Source organism: Balaenoptera acutorostrata, chromosome 16 (genome assembly GCF_949987535.1).
Source record: "Balaenoptera acutorostrata chromosome 16, mBalAcu1.1, whole genome shotgun sequence".
NCBI classification, from domain to species: Eukaryota; Metazoa; Chordata; class Mammalia; order Artiodactyla; family Balaenopteridae; genus Balaenoptera; species Balaenoptera acutorostrata.
The window spans coordinates 32,999,679-33,017,587 of NC_080079.1; the positions used below are offsets into that span (position 1 = coordinate 32,999,679).

Consider the following 17,909-nt stretch of genomic DNA (forward strand, 5'->3'; position numbering starts at 1 on the left):
AGGGAAGGCCTTGCCGAGAGATCAAATCTCCACAAGTAGAGTCTGGTTTTTCATTTTAAGATTATTTTGTTTTATTTTCATTGAACAATTTGATAGATGTTTATGATGAAAAAAATCAGAAAAATATAGATGAGGGAAAAATAATCCCACAAGAAATAGTTCTAATGAGATTGCGGTATAAAACTAGTTTTCAACCTACTTTTCTATTCAGTAATATATTATGACCATATTTTTGTGTTAATGAGTCAGTATACGTTTTCATTTTTCATGGCTGTATGATATTCTGTCTATGGTTGTACTGTAATTTTCTTAACCAATCCACTCAAACTGAACATTTGGATTGTTTTTGATTTTTTTTTTTGCTATTCTAAGTGGTGTTATCCTGAATTTGCTGGGTAGGCAATTTACTTAGTTACTCCAGCAGTTTTTTCCTCCTCTGTGGATAAACTCAAGATAACAGTAGCATTTCTTCCTGGGGTTGCTGTGTGGTATTGGTCAGTTAATGCATATATGAACGGACAGTTATGGTCAGTTAATATTAAACTGGTCAGTTTAAGCTCTTAGCATAAATACATTATACTGCATAGTGGACTAGACGTGCAGTCAGCCCTCCCTATACGCAGGTTTCACACCTGCAGATTCAGCCAAATCAAATGTGATCAAATTTTCTTCGCAGTTGGTTGAATCCGCAGATGTGAAATGTGCCGATTTGGGGGGCCGACTGTATTCCTTGTACTACTCCATTTTAAATAAGAGACTTGAGCATCCACAGATTTTGGTATCCATGGGGTCTCCTGGAACAAATCCCCCACAGATACTGAGGGACAAGTGCATTAGCCGTTTCATTACTTTACAGGCCCAGGAGGAACTGCCTCCCTTAGATTGTGGTGGAAGTTAATAGTAGAGCCTGCGAAGCTGGACTTCTAGTCTAGTGTTCTTTGCAAAACAGCAGGATGAGGTGCAAGCTGGGGGAGGCCTGGTCTGGGGGCTCCCTAGATTGAATAGCTTTCTAGTAGTTTCTTGTCTCTTCAGTTGTAGAATAAGCTCCCACGTGGCTAGGAGACTTCTAATTTTTTTTTTTTTCTTTACACAGCAGAGGACAGCAGGTGCTCAGCAAAGACTTGTCACTGTTCCTTGACATCCAAGAACCTTAGCAGATGTGTTTCCCATCAGCCTGTGCAGTCATCAAAGCCTTTCTTTCCCTTGCACACACAGCCTGTTAACTGGGAACGTGCTCTGGCTGAAGATTCTCGCCAAGGGCAGCTGACAAAAATCAGTTGTGTTCAGCCCAAGGGATGATTGCCCCACCTTCAGGGATGCCCCAGGGATGTGGGAAGCTAGGCATGGAGGGAGCATGTCCCAGGCCGGTTACTTGCTGGCCGTGACCTTGGGCAAGAAGTTTCCCCTCTCTGCGTTCCGTTTTCTTTTTGTAACACTGAGGGGGACTGGAGGAGGTCAGGATGGTATCACAGTGGTTACCTCTGAACCCATCTAGCAAAGTACTCTTCTCCCCACTTGCACATGACCCTGTTTTGTTTTATTCACCCTACTTTGCACATTGCAGATGGTCTTGTTTATTTATTCACTTGTTTATTTGCCTGTCTCCCTCACTAAAATGGAAGCTTCATGAGCGGAGGGGTCTTGTCTGTTGTATTTTCGGCAGTAACCCCAGGGCCTAGTATATGCCTGCCATGGAGCCGCTGAATAAAAGTATTACATGAATGAAATCTCAGAGCCTGGGTTCAAATTCTGATTGCACAGATTTCTGTGTGACTTTGACCAAGCCGCTTAAACCATTTCAGTTTTCCCACTTGAAAAATATGGATTAGTAATAGCGACTATCTTAAAAGACTATGAGGATCAAAAGAGAAAAAAACTAAGAAGTATTAAGCATACTGGCTGACATACAGTATAATAATGATAGTAGCAAACATTTATGTAGCGCGACGGCCAGGCACTGATCTAAACGCTTTACATACGTTAACTATATTAATCTTCTCTATGTCCTGCGAAATAGGTACTGGTTATTATACCATTGTAAAGATGAGCAAACTGGGGCACAGGAGTTGAGTAAGGTATATGTACTCAAGACAGGTTAGCTGGTTTTTTTATGCCTAAGATTCCTTCCCAGCTCCCCGTGGGCGACCCCTCAGAAAGATCAGAGGGCGCACCGGGCCAGCCTCCCGCCCAGCCCGAGGCCGGCCGGGACAGAAAGAGTTACTAGAACCTGGCGCACGTTCTCGACGGGAGATCCGCGGGCCCGCGCGCTGGGCTCACAATGCTGCGGGGCGGGGCGGCGGGGCGCCTCGTCGCCTCCCATTGGCGCACACGCCCCTTCCTGTCACTGCCGGGTCCGGCACCGCCCCCTAGCACCGCCCACCGCCCAGGCGCCGCCGGAGTGGACGGTTCCAGACGCATGCTAATGAGGGGGCGGCCGCCGCAGCCCATTGGCCGGCCGCGGAGTGTCGGTGAAGTCAGCGCCGAGTCCCAGAAAAACAGAGCGGGGCCAACTGCAGAGTGTAGTGCGAGTTGGGCAGGACGCGCGCAGCCGGCCCGCCCGCCCGGAGACCCGCAAGGTAAGTCCGCGCCAGCGGCCCCTCAGCCCGCGCTCGCCTGATTGTCAGCGCCGGCGCCGGGGGCGTGCGCAGGCCCGGCCCCCGCGGGCGGCGCCTTTGTTCCACGCTCGGAGGAGGCGCGTTTAAAGGGCCAGCTGTTGGAAGGACTTGAGGGACCCCCTCCCCCAGAGCATCCCCCGTGGTCAAGGGGAACACCGTGGTCCCCCTCGGCGGAACCCTCCTTCCTGCCTGCTTGGTGGATCCCCAGTCTTTAAGGGAAAGTTCCCCAGGGTGCGGGGGTTTTGGAGGATTCCAGGTTTTTGTTTTTTTAATTTTTTGTTTGTTTTTATTGGTGGGTGGGGGTACGTGCGATCATGGCCTCTGCTAGGAGAGAATGTCCGCCTGCTTCAGGCTGGCTGCAATATGGGTGGGTGGAGGAGACATCAAAGCCCTCGTGGGTTTGCGCTGTAAAGTGAAACTACGGAGGAGAGGCTCCTCTGCAGTAGCCAGAGGAGGAAGGAGGGAGCGAGCGGCAGGATGGAGGCATCTCAGGTGTGTTCATTCATCAGCATCCCTCTGGAGGAGAGGGCGGCGGGAGGGCAGCACGGACTACCGGTCTGGCCTAGGACCCGCCAGAATGAGCGGGTACGTTTGTGTGTGTGTCCGTGTTCGGGGACGCCGGTGCCTGCTCATCTGCCCGTGCTCCTTCATCCCTCAGAGTGACTGGCAGCTTCTTGCTAGCCAGTTCCTCACCGAGATGAACACAAAACAACTCCTTTCTCCGAATTCCCGGGGCATCCCCGGCTCTCCTCTGGCTTCTTTCCGAGGTGGCTTCCTTGATAAGCGCTAGCGCCATTCAAGATAGAGGGGGAAAGAGGCTTGAAATCATTACGTTTTGTTCACGGGGGAATGTGCTGTCGAATTCTGCATCCCCGTGCATCCGCTGTCGTAAGATGGCTTTGAAATTCACCAGTGCATGCTTTCTTCAGGCAGACAGAATTTATTACGCTATTACATTGCTACATAAAAGCAGAAAGGATCCCACTGAGCGTTGCTCGTTGTATCCAGACCCTGGATTTTCCCAGCATGTTCTGGCTGAGCCTTTGGATTTTTGTTTTAAACTGAGCGCTGGGATGCCCCTCCTGTCACAGGGCCGACCTGCTGAAATCGCCGGAATTGATTTCACCGTCAATAGGAGGGAGGTTCATTTAGAGATATCATGGAGCCTGTCTGGCATGTCAGGCCTCTGACATCACCCCCCGCCCCCCACCCCTTGCGCCCTTTTTCTCTCCTAAGTGAAGGCCAGGGAGGGCTTGTCTCCATGCCCCCCTCCTTGGTTTGTGAGCTCCTCTAGATTCAGTTTTGTGTTTTTGATTGGAAAGGTGGCTTGGTTGTGATTGAAGAGAACGGAGTGGATTAAGAGTGGGGTGGGCAGCAGATAGGGACAGCAGCCTCAATGACAGAAAACATATGCTGGACATTTGGGGACTCCAGATCCTGCCCTTAGAGACAGGTGAGGTTGATGGGTGTGTGTGGAGCGAGAGGGGTGTGTGTGTGTGTGTGTGTGTGTGTGTGTTTGTGTGTGTGTGTGTTGGCTGTGAGGGAGCGGTGGAGGAGGGGGATGCTGCCAGCAATTGTCTGCCCCACCCTCTTGATGCTGCCTTAAATAGCTCCTTGCCATCCAAGCTCTGATGTTTCAGGCTCTTGGCCTGAGGGGAGGGGAGGGGAGGGTTGGTCTTTTGGTACCTCTGCCCTGGGCACTGTTAGAGTGGATGGTTAGGAAAGGGTTAGTTCTCCAGGGGTTGCCGAGAGCTCATTTCTCTGCTGGAGGGCGCTGAGTTGAACTAGCTCGGGTGACTTCCCCGCAGGGTATTAACAACTGAAAAGAAATGCTTTCTTCCCCATAGGGCGAAGAGCTGGGAGGGTATTGTCACCGTCCATCCGTTTGACACTCACCTGCTGTTGGCCCTTTCCTCCTGTTACCTCCTGCTTTCTTTTATTCTAGTTGGCGAGTTTCTGTGAACTTTTCCGAAGGTACTGGGAATATTGGGAGGTGAGGACGGAGTTGTGGGAAAGGACTAGCAGATGCTTCTTACTGGCAGAACAAAGAACTGTGCCGCTCTCCCCTTCTCCCCTCTCCAAAATAGAGTCCCATATAGATAGCAGTCTGGGGTTTTCTTTGCAGAGAATGAATGGGCAGGGTTCAGGAAAGATAGCTTGTATTAGGCAGCATTAGTAGTCATCTGGCCATCCAAACTTAGCTCTGGCCCCTCCCCTGGACTTGGAAATAGATTTGCTGTAGAGGGCACTCCCTGGTAATTTGGGATTTAATCTGTCTCTTGAAAAAGGAAACGGATGGTATCAAAAAGCTTTGGTGGAGGTCCTCTGGACCAAAAGCAGGACAGCTGGCTTTGATCCAGACTCCAACCTGCTTTGGGCTTTGGGCTAGCGGCTTCCGCTCTCTGGGCCTGTGTCCTTGTTGGGAAAGTGGAGGGCTTTGGGGTAGATTGTTTTCCAGGGTTCCTGACAGCATTACTGTTCTTAGATTCACAAGACAGTTTGTGATGGCATTTCTAGATTTTTTGCTAAGCTGATGTTAAATTCACAGTATTACTCGATGGCACGAAAGAAACATTCCAGGACTCAGCCTTCTGTTGGATTCAGATGCATCTGTTCCTTGATTAGTGTGATTGGTAAGGTTTTGCTGTATCTAAATAATTTAGAGCTAGAACAGCCCAGAGTGAGGCACAGCCCCTCAGTGTGGGTGGTTGGTTGGGGAGACCAGGTGGGGTGACAGAATGCTGAGGAAAGGGAGTTTCTATAATTCATTCTCTCTCCCTGTGTATGTTTAACTCACTGCTTTATTTATGGTTATACAGGTGAATGTTTAGATATTTAGAACCTGAGAGTTGGAAGAGACCTGTGTGATTGCCAGGTTCAGCCCCCCTCACTGAGGAATTTGAGGGGTTGGGTGGCTCGGCCATTTGTTCAAGGTCACACATCTAGCAAGATGCAGAGCTGGGCAAAAAACCCCAGGTGGATAGATTTTAGGTCTTGTGTTCTAGACACACCTCTTAAGTTCTCTCTTCCTCTGAGAGAAATGATACTAAGATGCGATAGAGAAAAGCAAGGAGAAATTAGGGGCAGTAGAAGGGAGAGGTTGGGGAAACAGACCAGGTAGGAGGTTGGGGGCAGGTCAGATGAGGAAGGGGAAAACACAGACACCAGGCTTGGAGGAAAAAGGGATGGAACTGGAAGGGGGAGGCTTTATCAGCTGTGAAATAGCAGATTTCTACAGCCCTTAGAGTGAAGTAAGTAAGGAGAGGCTTGGCTTAGACACGGGTTGGGGTGGGTGCACAGAGTCCAGGCCAGGGTTGGGACTGACTTGGAGTCTCTTGGGATCTCTCTGGTGACCCTCAGATTGCAGTGGGTGGTGGAGGCTGATTTAGTTTCAGGGCCAACTCAGGCCTTTGGAGCCAGTGGGGCAGGCAGAACTTGAACATGTGGAAAGTCAGATGTGCCGGGAGTGATGCTGGAGAATGCTGAGGTGGGAACCCATTCCGCTGAAGTTGCAGGGTTTTTTTTTTTATTTAAAACTAAACAAATTTTTCCATGGAATTTTTTTTTTCAACTCGAACAGCATTTTCTCCACTGACTCTCATTGGTGCTTTGTACATTTTATGAGATAGCGATTTGTGTGATAGTGTCTCTTGTACTCCCTTTTCAGAGGAGATATTGGAGATGACTGATTTACTGAACCGTAGCTCATCTGGAGGGAGCTTCCGGCCTTTGACCTGAGCTAAGCCTCAGAATGTTTAAATGAGCAGTTAAAGATCTGTGAACAGTAGTTAACCAGATTAGTAACCATTCAAAGGCAAGGCTAAAAGGTGATAATACTTTGAAGTCTATAGCCCAAGCCTACAGCTGGCCATGTACAGCGTAATTTACTTTGGCCTAGGAAGTCTTTCTGTGGATCCTTTAGTTGTTCCCTCTTTTTGTGTATGGTTACTCATGTCTGTCTGTCTGTCCCTGTATCTTGCTGTCTTCCCATCCTTCTTTTCCCACACCCCCTGCTCTACCTTTCTTTTTCTCTCCTCCTATTATACCTTTTTCTTTGACCTCCTCCTCCATCTTTTATTTACTGTCAATAACATAGCTCTGTAGTGTATTTTAATATATTTATTGTGTTATTAAAATCTCATCCTCTCTGTTCTTAATTTGAAATCAGTTGAGTTCACTTTTTTGAATGTGTGTATATGTGTTTTACACACAAAAAACAAACAAACCAAACCCAATTAAATTGCTTTTTACTTCTGTGTGGCCTTCCATTGATTTTTTTTTTTCCTCTGCTCCTCTTCTGCGGTCAGTAGTGGCTCTTTACAGAAAAAAAAATTTCCCAGCTCACTGTCACGTGGATATTATTGTTTTCATAACAAAAACAGCTACAACAATAGAAAAAGTTTCCCCCTTGTTTGTGGACACAAGGGACACCCTCTCCCAAGAGGTGTGCCCTATTTCTTGACTTTCTTCCATGGAAAGAGTGTCTGCAGTGTATTCTCTAACAGGGGCCTGTAATGTAAGGGGTTGGAGGTGCTGATGGTGGAGCTGAGGTTTTATCAGTGATCCTGGTAATGCTTAGAGGGCGGGTGGGAGGGAGACAAGAGAGGACATGTAGGAAAAGTTCAGGGTGGTGGTTTTTCTTTATTTCCCCAGGCAGATCTAACTCATCCGGCAGTAGTAGGACCCAGACCCCTTTGGAAAAGAATGAGATGCTTCTCAACTTTCCCATTCGTGTTGGGACCCAAGGGACATCTTGTGTGACACAGGGAGTGTAGGCAACCACTGACAGGTTGCTGGCATGAAGTCCCGGGTGCTTTGATGGATGCATGCTATGGTGCTTTAACCTTTCTTCTGACTCTTATTAATTATAGAGAAGACTGAGTCTTGATGCTCAGTGGTCAGCAGATAGTTTAGTGTCTAAAGTGGGCCTCTCAAACAAGAAGTTGCCTTGAAGTCTCCAGTTTTTATGTTAAAAATTCACGTGAGGGGACTTCCTTGGTGGTCCAGTGGGTAAAACTCCGTGCTCTCTATGCAGGGGGCCTGGGTTCAATCCCTGGTCGGGGAACTAGATCCCGCATGCCTCAACCAAGACCCAGTGCAGCCAAAATAAATAAATAAATAAATATTTTTTAAAAAATTCATGTGAGTTTTGTATTCTGTAATACGTCTGTTCTGGTTTTAGTATAAAAGTATTTAAAATGCTTTACTGTTGACTACAGTTGATGGTCCAGGAAAATGTTGTGTTTGTCTGGGGTCTTTGCTTGTCCATGCCCGCCCTAGATATGCACAGCAGGTCCCGGACCCCCTGCCCTAAATATGCACAGCAGGTCCTGGACCCCAGCCAGAGAAGCCAGCAGTGGGGCAGGTGTCACACCTGTGGTGCTGGGACCTGCCCACTCACGCTTTCCTGCTGACTCTGCCAGACCCACTGATGTCCCGTCATTCAGAACTCTTACACGTCCCCCTGGTCTTTGTCCACTCCCCGGAAGGCCTGTTTCTCCTTTGCCGGGCTGAATTCTACTCCTTTTAGACGCCCTCATGTCTCAAAGAGGTGTTTTCTTCCTGTGTTTGCCTTTCAGCAGTAGCTGTTTCCCTGTCTTCTCTACCAGATGGTGAGATCTGGCAAGAGAGAATTTGTTTCAGCTCTTTTAACATTAAATTTAGTTTGTATCAGACTTAAAACTTAATTTGTATCATAGTCATATATTTATATATATATAGTTTTAAAAGGCAAATAACACTGCAGGCCTTATAAAGAAAGCTGGGTCACTCCTCCTCATCCTGGTGATCCACTCCCCAGGGTTAGTCACAGAACATGATTTTCTGTTGCTGCAGGAACAAATTACCACCAATGTAGTATCTTAAAGCAGCACAAATTTAAATTACAGTTCTATGGGTTAGAAGTCTGAAAAGGGTCTCACTGGGCTAAAATCAAGATGGTAGCAGGGCTGCATTCTCTTCCTTGCATCTTCCACTTTCTGGAAACCGCCTGCATTCCTTGGCTCATGTCCCCCTTCCAACATCTTCAAAGCCGGCAATGGCTGGTTGAGCCCTCCCATGCATCACTGACCTTCTACCAAAGTCACATCTTCCTGACTCCCTTCTCCGTCCCTCTTCCACTTTTAAGGACCCTTGTGATTACTTTGGGCTCACCTGGATAATCTAGGATAATCTCCCTGTTTTAAGGTCATTTGATTAGCAACCTTAATTCCATTTGCAACCTTAATTCCCCTTTGCCATGTACCATGCTTATGGGTTCAGGGATTAGGATATGGGCATCTTCATCTTTGAGGGACCATTATTCTGTCTACCATAGTCACTTCCAACCCTTTTAGCTGTTTCTCCTGATATGGCTATTGTCCTGCTATGGATTACAGGAGCCTTTATTCCCCTCTTCACTCCTCCCATACTTCCCTTCCTTCATGTCCTCCCAGTGTGGTTATGTCACAGTTTTTGGTTACAACGATAGTCAATGCTTATATTATTTTGACTGTGTAAATAGTGTTCATGACTGAGCCTTATAGTTGTACTGTAATGAAATTTCCTTTCTTGTACGTCTCTTTTTTTATTTTTTTGAGTTAATAATTGCTTTTTTTTTCCTATTTAGTTTCCTTTGTACTTATTACTAATTCCCAGTGTTTCTGACGGCATTTTAAAATATCTCTGTTTTATAACACAAGTTCCTCTTTATTTCACTACAGTCTTTTTGTCCTTGGAGACCTCCCTCCCAGAGGCCTCCATCCCTCACCTTTATTCCCTGCTGATTGACCTCTAGGCCTGGGGCATGACTCATCACGGGGATTCCCTCACCTTGCTCTGGGTTGGATCCTCTGTTTCCTATTTCTTGATTTATTCCTCAGGAGTTTCTGAGAGAGGGTCTGTACAACTTGATCACCTCAAATTTGCATGTCTGAACTGTTCTTATTCTATTATACATTCACACTTGATTGGTGGTTTGATTTGTCTAGAATTTTAGGTTGAAAGCCGTTTTCCCTTAGTTTTGAAGGCATTGCTCCACTGTCTTCTAGGTCCCAATATTGATGTCAGAATTTGGATGCTATTCTGATTCTTGATCATTTATGGGTAACCTGCATTTTTCTTGCAGAAAGTTTTAGGATCCTCTTTCTTTCCCTGTATTTGGATCGTTCTTGCTTTAAAAATTATTATGCTGGCTCCTTGGTGTGCTCTTTTGATCTGAAGACTCAAATTCTTCAGTTTGGGGACATTTTCTTATATTTTTCTCTGTTAATTTCCTTTTCTCCCCTTTTCTTGTGTTTTGTCTTTGGAACTCCTATTACTTGGATGTTGGACATCCTGGGTCAAGTTTGTAATTTTAAAATCTTTTAACTGTTTTCCATTTTACTTTACTTTTTTTTATTATAAATTTATTTATTTTTGGCTGTGTTGGGTCTTCGTTGCTGTGCGCGGGCTTTCTCTAGTTGTGGAGAGCAAGGGCCACTCCTCGTTGCGGTGTGCAGGCTTCTCATTGCTGTGGCTTCTTTTGATGTGGAGCACGGGCTCCAGGCGCGCAGGCCTCAGTAGTTGCAGCACGTGAGCTCAGTAGCTGTGGATCATGGGCTCTAGAGCACAGGCTCAGTAGTTGTGGCACACGGGCTTAGTTGCTCCGCAGCATGTGGGATCCTCCCAGACCAGGGCTCGAACCCTGGTCCCCTACATTGGCAGGTGGATTCTCAACCACTGCACCACCAGGGAAGCCCTTGTTTTACTTTTGAGAGACATCTTCAGCTTTATCCTTAATAACCCTTTTGAATTTTTAATTTATGCTTTCATGGTTTTGCTTGAAACATTTTTGCATGTTTTACTTTCTAGAATTTGCTAGTTCTCTGAAGACTCATTTTTCTTTTTTTTTTCGAATAGCATCTTGTTCTTGCTTCATGGGTGCAATAAACTCACTTATATGTGTTGTGTTTTGTTTTTGGTGTTTTTCTGCTTCCCCTGCATTGTCTTTGTTTCTTCCAAGTCCCTTTTTTCTGCTTCTTTTGGTTACTGTATTTCCCATTGGAACCATCCTTCCATGCATGCTGATCCTTGACTGTCTGTTTATATTTTAAGAGTGGAGACCAAAATGCTGATTGGGCACCTGTGTGACAAGAAAGGGGCTTGTGAACCTCGTGGTATAGTGATTCCGTAGAGAGCCTCCCTTTCTTCCACTGGGGACACCTAGATATCAGTGCGTATAGATCTTTTCTCTGGGAATGTTGGGTTTTCCTGGAGAGGAGTGTACCTGGGGGTGTAATAGCCTGTTTGTTGCTCCTCCTGGGAGCCTTGATGGGGAAGGAGGCTGGGTACCCTGTCTGGTATGCAGACCTTCACTCAGTCCATCTGTTTTCGGAAAGTTGCCCCCTTTCTCCCTACCTCCCTCAGCTGTGTCTCTCCCTCAACTGTGTCTGAATCCAGAGAGTCTCTGGTGTAATTGCCTAAACAGTGAACCTCCACCTCTTGCTGGCCGAGGGAGGGAGGTCACCAGACTGAGCAGATTGCAGGAGGGACCCTGGCATCTTTTTGCTCCTTTCGCCAACTTTCTGCAGGCTCCCCTCTTTCTAGTCCCCTCCTGCTTCTCCCCTCACAGTCCTTGGTGCCTCCCATTCCTGAGCCTTCTCCTGTTCCGTGGCATAAGCCACCATTTGTTCAGTGGTTTTCTCCCTTACTCGCACTCAGCAGAACAGATGAAGCAGAAACCTGAACCAGCGACCGCACGGCAATCAACTCTGTCTCTTCCAGAATTCTGTTAACATATCTCATCAGCCATCATCTCCTTTCCATTAAAAAACAGATTCCTCTGCTGCCTTTTTGTGGGGTTCTGGGAGAGAGCAGAGATAAATGTGGGTGTTCTGATCTGACCGGAAGTTCGTTTCATCTCTTTATCCAAGCCTTTAAACAGGTGCCTGATATATAGTATATTCCCAAGAAATGTTTGTTAAATGATTGGACGCATGTTTCTAAGATGGTATACATACAGCAGGTCCTCAGATTTCAAGAATCCCCAGCATACAGTTGTACAAAAATAAATCCATTGTTTATTCTGAGATGGATGTAATAACAAGCAGCGGGCAGACCCTGCCACTCTCCCCCTGCAGCGTCGGATAAGAAGTGCCGTGAGACGGATTATAGACTGTTGGGCTGGTAAGTGATGAGGCCCAGGTGCCATCTCCAGCCCCATCACTAACAACTTGGGTCACCTTGAGAAGTCACTTAACCCATCTGAGTTGTGGTTTCCTCAGCCTTTAAAGGGGCTGTTCGTCAAGATTTGATTCATTTCACTGCCCTGAGTGCCTGCTGTGTGCAAGGCACGGCGCAGGGTCCCTCCGGGTATCTCTTTAGTTCAGTATTTTGTACATGTGTCTGTTATGGCATGTGTCACACTGAGTTGATGGTGTTTGGTTTATATGTCTTTCTCCCGATCGTACTTCAGTAACTTGCACGGGGTAATACTCTGCAGATTTCACCTCTTACTCTTTCTAGATATGGGCCCCTGGTGAGGGCTTACATTATAGCTGTCTTTGTATCTCCTGGGTCTGCCACAGTCCTCAGCTCATAGAAGATGTATGGAAACTTAGATTTTTGCACTTAGATAGAATACATCAAGGAGACATGAAAACGTGAGTTGCTCTGCCAGGATCCCCAAACCTTGCTTGGAGAATAGGGCCTCGCTCGTTGGGAGACTAGCTGTATACGCCGTGGCTCACTTATGGAGGGGGGGAGGGGGAGATTGAATGCATTAAGTCAGCGGAGGTAGCAGTCCTGGGCCACAGCCCTGACACTGGAGGATTGTTCCCCACATGCAGATCTGTCATGTAGTTGTTTAACCAGCCTTACAGTGAACTAGGATTGGACTCATACTAACTAAGAAAGTGACTTACAGATATAATCCTGTATTTAAAAACGTTTAAGTGCTGGGACTTCCCTGGCGGTCCAGTGGTTAAGACTTCGCCTTCCAATGCAGGGGTGCGGGTTCAATCCCTGGTTGGGGAGCTAAGATCCCTTAGGCCTAAAAACCAAAACATAAAAGAGAAGCAATATTGTAACAAATTCAATAAAAGACTTTTTAAAAAAATGGTCCACATTAAAAAAAATCTTAAAAAAATGTTTAAGGGCTGTTTCATAACTTACTTTGGTTTTCCCAGACCTGTGAGCTAGCGTGCCAGGACTAGTAAGTAGAAATTTCAGGGAGCTAGTTTAGCTCCGTAGAACTTTTAGAAGATTTGTCTCCGTAGCTTTTCATCTTGAGAGCTGCTCCCTCTCGTACTGCTTTGGGAGGCCTGAGCTCCTGGGCAAGCTGAGGTTAGATGTCCACTGGGCAGGGAACCTGAAGAATCAATGCTTAGGTGGCAATGAAGTCATATTAGAGCACCTGAAAAGTCCTTTGCTTTTGATTTGTTCAACAAATAGTTAACTGAGCTCCAACCATAGGCTGGGGTCTGTGCTGGGCTCTGCGAATACAGCAGTGACCAAAGAGAAGTGGCACCTGCCATCCTGGATTTTATCCTGGAATTTATAGGCTAGAGTTGAACTTTCCAGTATGGTAGCCACTAGCCACATGTGACTATGTAAGTTTAAATTAATTAAAATGAAATACAGTTTAAAATTCAGTTTCTCGGTCACACTAGCCACATTTCAAGTGCTCCATAGCTACATGACACTAGCAGCTGCCCCATGGACAGCACAGAGGGAGAACCTTTCCATCATCTCAGGATGTTCTCTTAGGCGACGCTGGACTGCAGAGCTAAGAGTCTCTGTTTCTAGACCAGGCGTCCGTGATCAGCCTTGTTTCACAGTCGAGGCAGCTGAGGCACAGAAAAGCCATTTGTTTAAGGTCATGTGGCTGGATGAGCCTGAGCTGGGAGCAGACCTCTTACCTTGGAGCTGGGCTCTTCTCTCTCGGAAGTGAGATCGGGGAGCAGAGTGACGGGGGATGTGACCTCTGCGCTCAGGCTGCTTGGGCCCCCGTCCTGGCTCTGCTGCTCCCTCAGGCAAGTTTCTAGTCTGTACCTCAGTTGCCTCACCTATAAAATGGAGAAAACAGTAGTGCCTACATCACAGGACTGTGTAAGTCTTTAGAGCTGTGCCTGACACATAGTAATCACTCAGTAATGCTGGTTGCTGTATTGAGAATGAAAAGGGGACAAAAGTTACTGGCAGAGTCAAGGGGGCATTTTCAAACAGGAGACCATGGAGTGGAAAAAGAACATTGGCAGGCAAAGCTGTGTTTGTAGAGCTGACTGACCACCTGGAGAGGGACACATAACTGAGTATGTCTAAGCCAGGGGCTGCTTCGGTCACGTGAGCTGATGTGAAAATGCCAGTGTGTCCGCGAAGCCCTCCCAGCTCCAGTACTGGTCACTGGTACTGGGAACAAGAATCCTTTTGGTGTCTCCTTCCTCCTGGTCTGCCTCTACCCACAGCCGTTTCTCCGGTCCCCAAACATTCCTCCCCTCTCCCCCCACTGCTGACATCTACACCTTGGAAGGATAAGGTCAGAGATGTTTGCCATTACCCCTGTGGAGCAGAGGGAAGTGCCAGAGGAGTGCAGAAGGGAGAAGGGGCAGAGCCCAGGCCATTTCGTGGTTGGATCCTGGTCTTTTCTTGGCGGTTTCTGTCCCTTGGTGATTTGCATTCCCACCATTGCTCAGTCCTGCAAGCAGGTCCATGTAACGTAGCTTTGTGCTCCAGAGGTGCCCATTTTGCTGGATGAGGAGAAAGAGAGCTCTGCTGTTAGCCCCAGGGACGGGATGGTGCCCCGTTTGAGAGGTGAATCCCTGCTTGCACGTGGATCTTTTGTTTAAGAAGTGCTTCAATAGCCACAGTCTCATTTCACTTGTTAAACAAATGCTGGTGAACAATGTAGACATAGGCCCCGCCCTCCTGGAGTTTATTTCCTCATTAACACCCAGAGGGCTGGGCTCTTCCCTGGCAGGCATTCAAGTTTGTTTTGGGTTTTGAGTAGGAAGGTTACAGTGGGACAAAGTATGTGGGGCATGGGGGTAGTGAGGACACTCTAGACATGCATGACCCATGTGGCAGGTAGTAGAGAGAGGCCAGCGGTGGACCTGAGAAGTCAGGCGTGTAGAAGTCAGATCGACCCAGGACCTGAGAAGTCAGATCGACCCAGGAATGACCTGTGAGCAGTCTGTTCCTGGCAACCTGGATTCCCAACGTGCCATAAAAGTACTGCCTGAGTTCCAATACCAACAAACAGGGGTATTGACTACCGTACCTTAACCTATACTTTGCTCTGCCGATCTCACTCCCATTTGGGCCTTGACTTTTCATCATCGTGGGGATGTTCTAGCTCATGGCAGTTGTAACAGAAATGGGTGGGGACGCGGAAACTCATTACTCATTTATATCATGCCTTGTACATCGATTATTAACATCTGCCTGCAGGCCCACCTTTGAGCTTGGTCTCCTAGTATGAAGCGTCACTAGGACATACCGTGTGCAATCCTAACAGTTACCGCCAATCCCTGGAATGTGTGTGGAACCTGGAGGCTGTGCATGTGAGCAGTTCCCTTGTCTGATGTGTAAATGAATAGACAGGTCATTTGCAGGTTGTTCTCCGCTCAGAGTTGGTCTTTAGTCAGTGCAGATCCAGTGTTGGGTGACTGTTTCCCACAAACACAGAATGACGGTCAGGGGTTGTAGCTGCTGATAACAAATTAACAGGAGAGAAAACGGGAACATTTTCATGGTACGTCGCTATTAGGGGGTCTTTGCAAGACTGCTCTAGCATACATACTGCTGACCCGTCTGTGCTTGGGCCTCTCTTTATAGACAGTGCGCACAGCAGGCAGGATCTGGAAGCCAGGGATGAGGTAAGAAAGGCTGGAATTGGATCTGGGAGATATGAGTTGCCGCCCCAGTGGCCCGGGCAGTGGGCTTGAGAGCGGGCCAGGGATCTCGAGGGAGAAGTCAAGGCAAAAGTAGGAACTGGGCTGCTTTAAGCAGGACAGAATGAATCAGGCTCCAGAGAAAGCAAAGTCCCAACAGAGACAGAAAATAGAGTAGCTGGAGAGAGCTGGGACTTGAGGGAGCCCAGGGCCTCCGCAGGGTTTTGTGGTGGTTGCTGAAGATTAGGCTGCCAGGCCCATGAGCCTGGGCCAAGACGGCCTCGGACCTTTTAGGACTATTTCGCTTTTGCTTTGTGGGGCCTTTAGTTGGACGTGGTGCAGTAGTGAGCCAGCACTGGCAGGTGTGAGGGGGCGAGGACCCCTAGGAACTGGGAAATGTTAGTCATGCCTGAGCACTGATAGAAGATACGGCTCCTCTTCGAGACAGCTGCTGCAGCAGGAGGCTCCACAGCCCGCCAGCCTGCATTACAACCCACAGTCTTGGTTTTATCTTTAATTATTAAAGTCATGGGCTATTTAAACACTCACCTGAAGCATCATTGTAAATAATTTTCCCTTCTTGGGGTCAAAAGAGCTCCAGTAGGGAAGAGGTTTTGTGGCTGTGCTTCTGGGTTGTCCAGGTTGCTCTCGCAAGGAACATACACCTGGGCAACCAGAGCACCCAGAGGATGCCCTTGACCGTGGGTACGCACCTCCTTGGACTGTCTTGCAGATTGGCGTTTATTTTGCATAAACCCTTAGTTCAAGGAGTATAGGGTTTTCCTTCTATTGTAAGCAAGGAAGAAGCCACGCTGTTAGAAGATGTAAAATATTTAACACTCTCTTTAAAAAATTAAACTGCCCAGGAGCCTTTGATTGGTGGTGCCCATGGCAACATGCATGGTTTTCAGGAGTGTCTTCCTGTGGCTTTTGGGCTCCTCAGAAGCAGAGGAGGGGTGGGGGAGTTGGGGGGAGGCCGGGGGGAGCCTGCCACCGGCAGGAATGGCTGGGAGGCAAGAGAGCCCACCTGCTTTGCTTGGCTCAGTGACTGGGCACGTAGCAGGGCTGAGTGACCCCTTCAGAGGCACGAAGCTGGGGGGCAGTCTGTTTTGATAAGTAGAGAGGAGTAAAGGGGAGGAGAGGAACTTGGAGCTTGTTCATTCATTTTGTTTTATTGGCCTCTGTTAGTCCCCGGCACTTAGGCTTCTCTGTCCAGCCTCAGGACTTCTGTCCGTGCAGTTTCCTTAGCCTGGAGTGCTCTTTCCTCCCTCACCTAGTTAGCTCTGCTCATCCTTCAGGTCTCAGCTGAAGCAGCATATTCCTGGGGAAGCCTTCTCGGACCCCCCAGAGCAGATTAAACCCCCCTGTTTGAGGCTGTCCTGATACAGTGGTTTTGGACAGAGCATTCTGCACAGCGTTTGTGTCAGCCGCTTTGTTACACTTGTTTGGCCAGTCCTGTTTGTCTGCCTACCCAGCAGTCTGTAGGATCCGTGAGGCAAGCAGCCAGGCATTCTATGCCCAGTGCCTACCTAGCATGTGCCTGGCCCACAGGAGGTGCTCCCTGTGTGTGGAGCAAATGAATTCATTTACTAAGTTTTCAGGTCTGTCCCAGATTCTGGGAATACAGAGGGAATCAAACACCCCTTCTGTCCTCACAGAATTCCTGCCCTAGAGCGGTGGGTGAGCTCTCAAGGTCGCTCTTGAGAGGCCGAGGGAAAACATTATCAGTTAAAGTTGTATTTATTCTTTAACTCAAATAGAAGAAAGATGTAGCTTTCCTATTTATATTGATAGTAGTCCAGATTTTATCATTAACTTTTGAGTAAATATGCTCAAAGCGATTTTACTAATAGGAAGGTATGATCAAAAAGTTAGGTGACCACTGGTCTGAAGGGAGAGATAGGCACGTGGAAGAGTTTTTATGCCAAAGCGTGATGAGCAGTAAGTTAGGGCAAGTACAGGGGGCAGTGGGGGCCACACAGGAGGGGAGCTGGACCCAGCCCGGAGGAGGGCATTCCTGCTGAAGGCAGGGTGGCGTGAGAAGGGCAGAGACTTTGATAAGGCTGGAGTATAAGACAGGAGGAGGGCCTGCTGGACGCCCCTCCTGGTGTCGGGAGGGATTGAGAATTGGGAATACCAAAGTGGATGAGACGGGGCCCCTGTCTGCGGGGTGGACACAGTCCTGTGGGGTCTCCTCCTAGACTTGTGCAAATGTGCCTTAGGAGAGAGAGAGTACCTGGAATTCAGAAGAGGGCGGGTATTTTGCTTAGGAGGGCTCAGGCCTAGTTACGCTTCCAAAAATCTCCCATGCCGAAGGTCACACAGCCCCCTTCTCTTCATTGCAGGAGGGGAAGGGGAGAGAGCTGGGGACTGATTTCCAGCCTCTTTCAGAACCCTTGTCAGGGTTTGGCTTCTCCATGACATTCTCCTTCATTTACCCAGGGAG

The 17,909-nt window shown here is 47.9% G+C and overlaps 1 protein-coding gene across 48 annotated transcripts in view; it reads left to right on the plus strand.

The window, feature by feature from the left end:
- The first annotated feature begins 2,483 nt into the window (after positions 1–2,483).
- The window catches only part of SORBS1 (sorbin and SH3 domain containing 1), a 245,264-nt gene continuing 229,838 nt past the window's right edge, over positions 2,484–17,909 (plus strand). For 14 of the 48 annotated variants that reach the window (XM_057530999.1, XM_057531002.1, XM_057531004.1 and 11 more), the window contains exon 1: positions 2,490–2,576. The gene's annotated coding sequence lies outside the window, so the exon portion shown is untranslated. Of the gene's footprint in view, positions 2,577–17,909 lie in introns of all 48 variants that reach the window. The other 34 variants (XM_057531023.1, XM_057531026.1, XM_057531028.1 and 31 more) reach the window with 8 other exon arrangements.